Here is an 8,894-nt window from a genome sequence, read left to right on the forward strand (position 1 = left end):
AAGACTTAATATTGTTGATATGGCAATGTTCCCCAAACTGATCTTCAGATGAAAGCAATCCCTGTCAAAATTCCAGCTGGCTTTTTTTTGCAGAAATTAACAAGATGATCCTAAAATTCATATTAAAATGCAAGAGATCCCAATAGACAAAACAATCTTTAAAAAGAATAAAATTGGAGGTTTCACTCACTTTCTGACTTCAAAACTTACTACACCTCTACACTGTAAGAAAATAATCTAAGTGATTCATTTTCAGAAATAGTTCAGGTCCAGCCCAAAAGTTGTCTGACTGGTCCAGCCCATTCCTGGGGAGGGGGGTCGCTGAATAGATAAAGTCCTTCAGCTGGTAGTGCGTCCCCAGCCCTTGATCGCCCTCTTCATTTCTTCACTATCCCCTTAAGATGTTAATGAGTTACTAGCCCTTTATTGAGCTCTTTATTGCCTTTTTCATCCCCTAATGTTTCGCCTTTCACAGGCTTTCAGTGAACCTTTTTTCGCAGGCCTGTCCTGAGCCCTCAGACAAAGGAATTTCCTACAAGGGGTTAGTAAATTGGGGTACTTTTAGATGTCATCTGGGAAGATTGTGAACCCCGTAGTACTCTCTGCCAATGAGGAGGTGGGGCAGGGACTTGCGAGCTAGGAAATAAATTGCTTGTTGCAGCCCTTTTCCGTGTGCCTGCCTGTCAGACACCCACACCTTGCAAGGCCGTAATTACAGTCTCGCTTCGCTGTACCTCGTGTCTCTGTGTCCCTCCTTTGGCCTTGGATGGGGGAGGGTGTTTCTCGCATACACTAATCAAGTCGGGGCGGTACTGGGTATTGACATAAGGACAGACACAGAGATCAATGGAATCTGTGGACTTCCATTCCATTTTCAGTCTATGGAATTGAGAGTTTAGAATAAGCCCTTACACTTATGATTAATTGATATTTGACAAGGTGCCAAGATAATACAATATTGAAAGAATTATCTTTTAGACAACTGGATATCCACATGAGAAAGAATGAAGTTGGACCCTTACATCATACCATATACAAAAATTAGTTCAAAATGGATTGTAAAAAAAAAGAAAAGAAAATGGATTGTAGACCTAAATTTAGGAGTTAAAACTATAATACTCCTGGAAGAAAACGTAGGAGTAAATCCTTATGATCTCGGATTAGCAATGGTTTTTTGGACATGACACCAAAATCATAAGCAACAAAAGAAAAAAATAGGGCCGGCCCGGTGGCGCACTGCTACAGTGCACTGCTTGGGAGCGCAGCGCCGCTCCCGCTGAGGGTTCAGATCCCACATACAGACCGGCCGCTCACTGGCTGAGCGAGGTGCAGGGGCAACACTGAGGGTTGCGATCTGTTGCCGGTCACGAAAAGACAAAAAGGAAAAAAAAATTATATATATATATGTTTCTTTAGGGCCGGCCTGTGGCTCACTCGGTAGAGTGCGGTGCTGATAACACCAAGGCCGTGGGTTCGGATCCTGTCTAGGGATGGCCGATTACCTCACTGGCTGAGCGCGGTGCTGACAACACCAAGCCAAGGGTTGAGATCCCCTTACCAGTCATCTTTAAAAAAAAAAAAAAGAAAGAAAAGAAAAAAATAGGTAAACTGGACTTCATCTAAATTAAAAACTGTTGTGCTTCAAAAGACACTATCAAGAAAGTGATTCATGCCCACTCAGGGATGCCAAAAAACAAACAACAAACAAGAAAAACCACACACACAAAAATAAAAACAAACAAAATCAAAAACAAGCCAAAACAAAAAGGAACGTGAAGCAATCCATGAACTGGAAGAAAATATTTGCAAATCATCTATCTGATGAGGGACTTGGGTCCAGAATATATAATGAACTCTCACCACTCTACAATCAAAGACAAGTAATCCAATTAAAAAGTGAGCAAAAGATTGAATAGATATTTATCAAAAAAGACATACACATGGCAAATAAGTACAAGAAAAGTCGCTCAGCATCATTAACTGGAAAACAGTTTGATGGTTCCTCAAAATGTTAAACACAGAGCTTCCGTACGACCCAGCGGTTCCACTCAGGTGCAGTCCACTGGTTTTTAGTGCATTAGCAGTTGCGCAACCATCGCTACTGTCCAACTTTGGAACATCGTGCGCCCTTTCACGGTCACCCTGCAGTACCCTCACCATTGCCCCCACCCTAGGTGACCACTGTTCTGTTTTCTGTCTCTACGGATTTGCCTGCTCTGAACATCTCATTGCGTGGAATCACACATCTGTGGTCTTCTGTGACCGGCTTCCCCCACTGAGCATCATGTTTTCAAGGGTCATCCATTTGGTAGCGTGTGTCCCTGCTTCATTCCTTTTTGTTGCTGAATCATATTTTACTATTTTTAATTATTTTTATTTTTTTTTATGGATATATCATATTTCATTTATCCATCTGTTAATTGCTGGACATTTGGGTTGTTCCCACTGTTCAGCTATTATGAGTAATGATGCTATGAACGTTCGTGTAAAACAGGTGTTGTGCGCCTGTGTTTTCATGTCACTAGGAGTGGGGTTGTTGTGCCATACAGTAACTCTGCACTTAACGTTTTGAGGAACTGCTGCACTGTTTTCCAAAGTGGTTGCACCGTTTTCAATGCCGTCATCCATGAATGAGGGTTTCAGTTTCTCCCACGGGGCTGGACTGTCAGCTCACATGGCTAGAGCGTGGCACTGGTAACACCAAGGTCAAGGGTTTGGATTCCCTTACCCGCCAGCCACCAAAACAAACAGACAAAAAACCTAAACAATTTCTCCCATGATATTTTTTATATTAGAACTGTCTTGGGCCGGCCCGGTGGCGCACTGCTACAGTGTGCCGCTTAGGAGCGCGGCGGCGCTCCTGCTGAGGGTTCGGATCCCACATACAGACCGGTTCCCGCTCACTGGCTGAGCAAGGGGCAGGCGCAGCACCGAGGGTTGCGATCCCGTTGCCAGTCCCGGTCCGGTACGGGCGCGACACCGAGGGTTGCGGTCCGTTGCCGGACACGAAAAAAGACAAAAAAAAAAAGGAAAAAAAAGAACTGTCTTGAAGATTTTTCAATCAATTTCCCAAAGATTTTTCTTTCACCTCCCTGCCCCCATGTTCAGAGGCTCTTATGGAGCTTCCTTACTCTTCATGGCAATACGGACATTTGCATAGTGTCTCAGTCCATGCTGCTACAACAGATTACCACAGGCTGGGTAATTCACAAATAGAAATGATTTGCTCATGGTTCTGGAGGCTGGGAAGTCCGAGATCAAGGTGCCAGCATCTGGCGAGGGCCTCTTGCTGCGTCATAATGTAGGGGAAGACATCACACAGGCAAGAGGGAGAGAGGAAAGGGGGCCAGGCTCACCCTTTTATAAGGGACCCACTTGCACAATGTCGTCATGGTCACGGGGTGCCACCCCCCCATACCACCACATTGGAGATGCTTCCAGCACGTGGACTTCGGGGGACACACTGAAACCATAGTACACAATGTCGGTAAGAGTCTATCCTCCTTTCTACCAGGTGCGATTGGAAGAGGTGGTCGTGCACTGAGGCCTTGCCCGTATCGTCGTATTGAGAGTGTTCCTCACTAGCAGGATGACCAGCTGCTGTAATGTTACTTCACATTTGTCCAACCTAACAGCAACCTAGGCCGATGTGATGATGCAGGAATGCCCGCAAACCCTCCCAAGGCAGAGGAATCCAGGCCTTGCTGGTAATTGGGAAGGTGGCTTCCTAGCAGGCCCAGGAACGTAGAAATTCACCCAAAATATACATGTTGCGTTTCTTGCCTCTGGATAGCAAACAACAGAGGTTTTTGAAAGTCCACTCTGAGACTTCTTGTGAAAACCTCCAGCAAAGTAAGCCTGAGGTGGCCTGTCTGGCACAGCCACGCTCCTGCCGCACCTGTGTGGACCAGGCCACACCTACTGAGGCCAGCCTCATTTTATGGCCTGGAGTGATCTTTTTTTGAAGAAAAAAAATTTTCTCTTCTTAATCAAAAGGGGAGGTGGGGAGTCAGTAATGAAAACTTTAAACTTTGGAATAAGCAAAATACATTACCAGTATGTCTGGTGGAAATGTACCCATTGTTTAGAGTACACCCCTTTAGGTTATCTGGTTCTGATTCTATCATGTCCCAACTGTCATTGTCTTTGAGCTATTTTCCTGCTCTGTAAATTACAGACACTTGGTAGCAATTTAGACAATTGCTTTTTACAGACATGCAAGGAATTTTGGTCCAGTGGAGTTTCTAGGTCTCACATCTATTTTCAAGTTCTTTTCAACAGTCTTTTACTCCATATAAATCTGTGGTTCTTGAACTTCTCTTTTGAACTGATTATGACAACTTCCCTGGTTATTCCCTAAGTTTAGGCATTAAAGAAACCTTTGGCATACTGCCCTAGATTCCTCAGGCTGCCTGAACAAATTAGTGCTCCCTCGATGGCTTAAAATGACAGAAATTTATTCTCTCACAGTTCTAGAGGCCGGAGGTCTGAAATCAAGGTGTCTGCAGAGTGGGCTGCTTTGGGGGCACCGAGGCACAGCCTCCCAGCCTCTCCTGGCTGCAGCGCTGCCCGCAGCCCCTGGCGTCCTGGGCGTGTGGGCTTCTCACCCCCATCTCCGCCCCAGTCCTCACGTCCCTTCCCCCTGTCCTTTCTCTTATGAAGACACCAGCATTTAGGGCCCACCCTGACCACAATGATTTTCGTCTAGAGAGCCTTGACTTAATTATATATGTAAAGATCTTATTTCCAAATAAAGTCAATCACAGGTTCCAGGGCTTAGCACTTGGACAGCATCCTTTTGGGGGTACAAATTTTGACCCCTACACACATGCTCATTTTATATCTGTATGAAAGTCACATTTCTTAATACCTATTTAAACTCTTTTTTCTTGAATAGCAGTTTCAGAGACCAAGGAGACTGGGAACATGGGGGTGCTGGGAGGTCAGGGAGACAGGCCTGAGAGCAGGGGACAAGCTAGGGGGACTGGAGTGGGCTGCGTCTCTGGGTTTGAGTGGAACAGGGGCCGTGGTCACTTGGGACCTGGGGAAGGTTTTCTTGGTGCCCCTTGGGGCCCAGCAGCCGCAGTTTCAGGAAATCGTCTCCATGCAGCACCACCAGGGGGCGGGTGCCCACAGTCATGGGCAAGTGCCATCAAAAGCCCTGCAGCATGGGACAGGATGCCAGGCCAGGATCTGGGTCCTTTGAAGTGGAAATAGGACAGACTTCATTCCTTTGTTTCCTAAGAGTGGGCAGGAGAGTCCTCAACCTGCCCCCTTCCCGGTGCCAGGGGCGGCGGGGGCAGCGGGCAGCCCAGGCTTCCAGTGTCCACTGAGCTCCTGGTCACCTAGGCGGTGTGTGGCTCACCTGTTGTGTGGCTCAGGCGTGCTTTGGTCACCTCCAGGCACCCCGAGGGCCTCACATGCCAGCCCACACGGGTCTCCTGGACCTGCTTCATTAAACAGCAGAGAGTTATGTGGGAGGTCAAATGTTTAGAACAGAACAATCCAGAATGCCAGGCCCTGGAAGGGGCTCTAGGTCCACTCCATCAAGTCCTGGCCTGGACTCCGGGGGCAAGGCAGTGAGGAGAGTGTCCTGCACTCCACCAGCAAGCAGAGCCCCCCAGATGGCGGGGGCAGGCGCTTTCATGCAGTGGGCGCCGCAGTGGGTGTCACAGCAGAAGCAGCAGGGTGTGCCAGGGCGCCTGAGGCAGTGGCCTCGTCTGTGCCTGTGCCGGGGGTGCTGCACTGAGGAGGAGGAGGCGCCTGCGGGTGAGAGTTGTGCAAAGACCTGAGGACAAAAGACCTCCTCCTCCTCCCAGCAACTGTGGCACTGCCTGGCCAGGCTGGCCCACAAGGAGTGGCTCCTTCTGTGCTCCTTGCAGCTCTGGGGGGGCTTCCAGCAGGAGCCGTGTTGGCTGGAATGGAAGGTTGGGCTGGGCCCCTGCCCAGCCACAGCTCTCAACAAAGTGAGAAGTCAGCAGCCAGGGGCACTGGTGGCCATATATCATCCCTGGTGTCCCCATCAGGAGCTAAGTGAGATTACATGTCTTAGGGACCTAGTGGGACTGCAAACCAAACCCCAGAATCTGACAGCTCTGGCCAGGGAGGGTCTCCCACAGGTGTTGCTTTGCCTCACATGGATTTGTCACCTCTCTTCCCCTGGGTGATGGCACCACAAAAGGGTTACTCAAAGCCCATTTCTTCCGAGTAGTGAGAGACCCCAGAGGGGTTAATCTCCCAGAACCCTTAAGACAGAGACATCCTTCCTTTAGAAATTAACCACAAACTGGGTTTCTCACCCGCATTTATTTTCCAGACCAGGAAGTTACAGGAAAAGAACACAGGTGGGCTTATGGCCAATTATATTTTAACAATGGAGGCTGGTAACATCAGTAAAACTAGCAAAGTGACATTCCATAATGCAATTTGCAAAAGGTTAAGTTGATCCACCAACAAAAGCTTGATCTTAGCAAACACTCTCTCTCCCTACAGCAGCTTCCCCAGCATTTTTACATATCAGTCAGTAACTTGTCTGTCCTTGAGCCAGCAACCTTGCTGTGCTACAATTCTTTATCTTATGACAGAGCCTTTAGCCTGGGGAAAGTTACCTATTTTTTGCAAGGTTAACATTTCTATATGTAATTCCAAAAGGTTAGGCTAAACCTGAGACCACAGGGCTTTGGAGGCCTGTGAAATACATTTGCTTTATAGTATACTCCACACACAGGGATGGAAGCTGCTCCAGGGGGGCTCAAGGACACCTGCCGGCCACTCTCCTGGGTTTTTTTTTCCAATTTTATTTGGAGGGCTCTTTGCCCTCCTGCCCAAGGCAGGTGGGTGAGTTGGTGAAGATGGGCTCCTTTGTGCAGGAGATGCAGGGAAGGAGAATTTTTCCAATTTTATTTGGAGGGCTCTTTGCCCTCCTGCCCAAGGCAGGTGGGTGAGTTGGTAAAGATGGGCTCCTTTGTGCAGGAGATGCAGGGAAGGAGAACGAAGGGTGCAGGTGGCAAGGGGACCTGGGCCAATATATTCTGGAACAGCCAAAGCAAGCAGGGCTGGCCAGTGCAGGACAGGGCAGATACCGACCCACTGTGGAAGGAGTGAGAGGTGCTTGGTGGTCCCAGAACCCCCAAACAACAGTGAAGGCAGGAGCATCACCCACGAGGATGATGGGGGATAGGCTCAGAAATGGTGCCTGTCCCTTGGCCCCCATTCCGTGGGTGAGAACTAGCAGGCTTGCTGGTACCAGGAGCAGGACCCACCCTCAGGCTGTTGAGCCAGATGGAGAAGACGCCAGGCCATCGCAAGCCCTGACATCCAGAGCACCAGGTCAAGGGAGGTGGTGTTGTTCCTAATAGTGTTCTTTCAGGGTGACCATGGAGTGAGACAACAGCACGTGCAGCAGAAAGAGGACAGGATCCATAGCACGGTCCACAAGAAGGAGGAAGGGACAGGGTCTGGAGCCCAGGAGCCAGGGCTCCCACGACAGGAGGCCAGCAGAGAGGCTGGGATGGCCTCAAGGAGGTGGATGGGTTTGGTGTACAGGTTCGTTTCCCAGTGAGGTGAGAGTGATCCAGGTCCCCTGAGAAAGGCAGGTGGAGAAAGAGGAGGTGAGGGGCGTGGCCCTCATCATAAAGACCTGCAAATGGTGGGGACCTGCCGGTGGCGGCCACCAGATTTGAGGTCATGAGCTGAGTTATGGTCAGTTGGGTGCCTGTCCGTTAGCCTCCTCCCCCTGCCTGGCACAGGCCAGAGCAGACAGGTAGGTATCATAGCTGGGGTGTAGCCAGGCAGACACCGGGTACCGGGGGGTGGGTGGGCATGGTCCAGAGCAGCTATGAACCATGAGGTTGGGGATAGTTGGAGCAGTGGTCCTGTGTCAGAGCAGGAGTGAGAGCTGGGGACACAGGGCGCCATGAGCTCTTGCAGCAGAGGCAGGGGGACCCAGCTGGAGGAGACCCCTCAGTCTCTTGCCGCTGTCCCCAACCGCTACCTGTGCGTGGAGGCTGGCCCTCACTGGGGTGCAGCATGGAGCCCCCTCCTTACTTTCCTTGCTATCCCTGAGGGAGCTCCTGGACATGCCTGCATGGCTGCCTCCATCCCCAAAGCCAGAGCATCGTCATCTTCCTGGCTAGGCAGATGCCACCTTTCCTACCCTGTTGCTCCAGCCAGAGCCCGGGGGCTCCTGACCCTCCACTCTGTTCTCTCTCCACCCTGTATCCCTTTGACCTTCAAATCCTATCTGCCCCACCTGCTGATGTCTCTCACATTGGGCCACTTCTCTGTGTCCCCACAGTCACCTACTCCAAGCCTGGCTCTCAGCTGCTCTGCTGGGCCCAAGTCACTCGCTTTGTGAAACCGACACCTGCTTGAAACCTTCCCACAGTTTCTGCCAAGTCTGAGTCCCTGAGCAGGGCTGAACAGCCTTCTGTGCAGATGCCGACATTCGGCACCAGAAATTCTACGTGATATTAACTTTCCAAATCGGCTGCGTCTGCCCAGAGCCAAACCAATTGGCTGGGAGGCCCCACCTTGCCATGTTTGGATGCTCCCCATCCTCTCGGGGCTGTGCAGGTGTCTTGGAGCTTCCAGGACCTTCCATGGCCAAATAGATCCCAACCAAAGTGGCCCCTGCCCCTGGGTTTCTTGACAGGCCCCCCGCCTGTCCCACGGTGCTGGCTCGGCCTCATGGGACCTCGTGGTCAGCTTCCCCACATGCTGTCCGGGGTCCAAATGCCTCCCAGCTGGGCTGCAACTGAGCGGCTTTGGTTCTGTTAAACACCCCCATCTGTCCTCTTCCCATCTCCGGGCTCGTGCACCTTGAACCCTGCTGCACGTCACGTGCTCTTAGAGCCCCGTCCCCACACAGTGCGCCCCCCAGGTGGATGGGGTTG

This window comes from Galeopterus variegatus, unplaced genomic scaffold (assembly GCF_000696425.1).
Source record: "Galeopterus variegatus unplaced genomic scaffold, G_variegatus-3.0.2 Scaffold711, whole genome shotgun sequence".
Taxonomy (NCBI): Eukaryota; Metazoa; Chordata; class Mammalia; order Dermoptera; family Cynocephalidae; genus Galeopterus; species Galeopterus variegatus.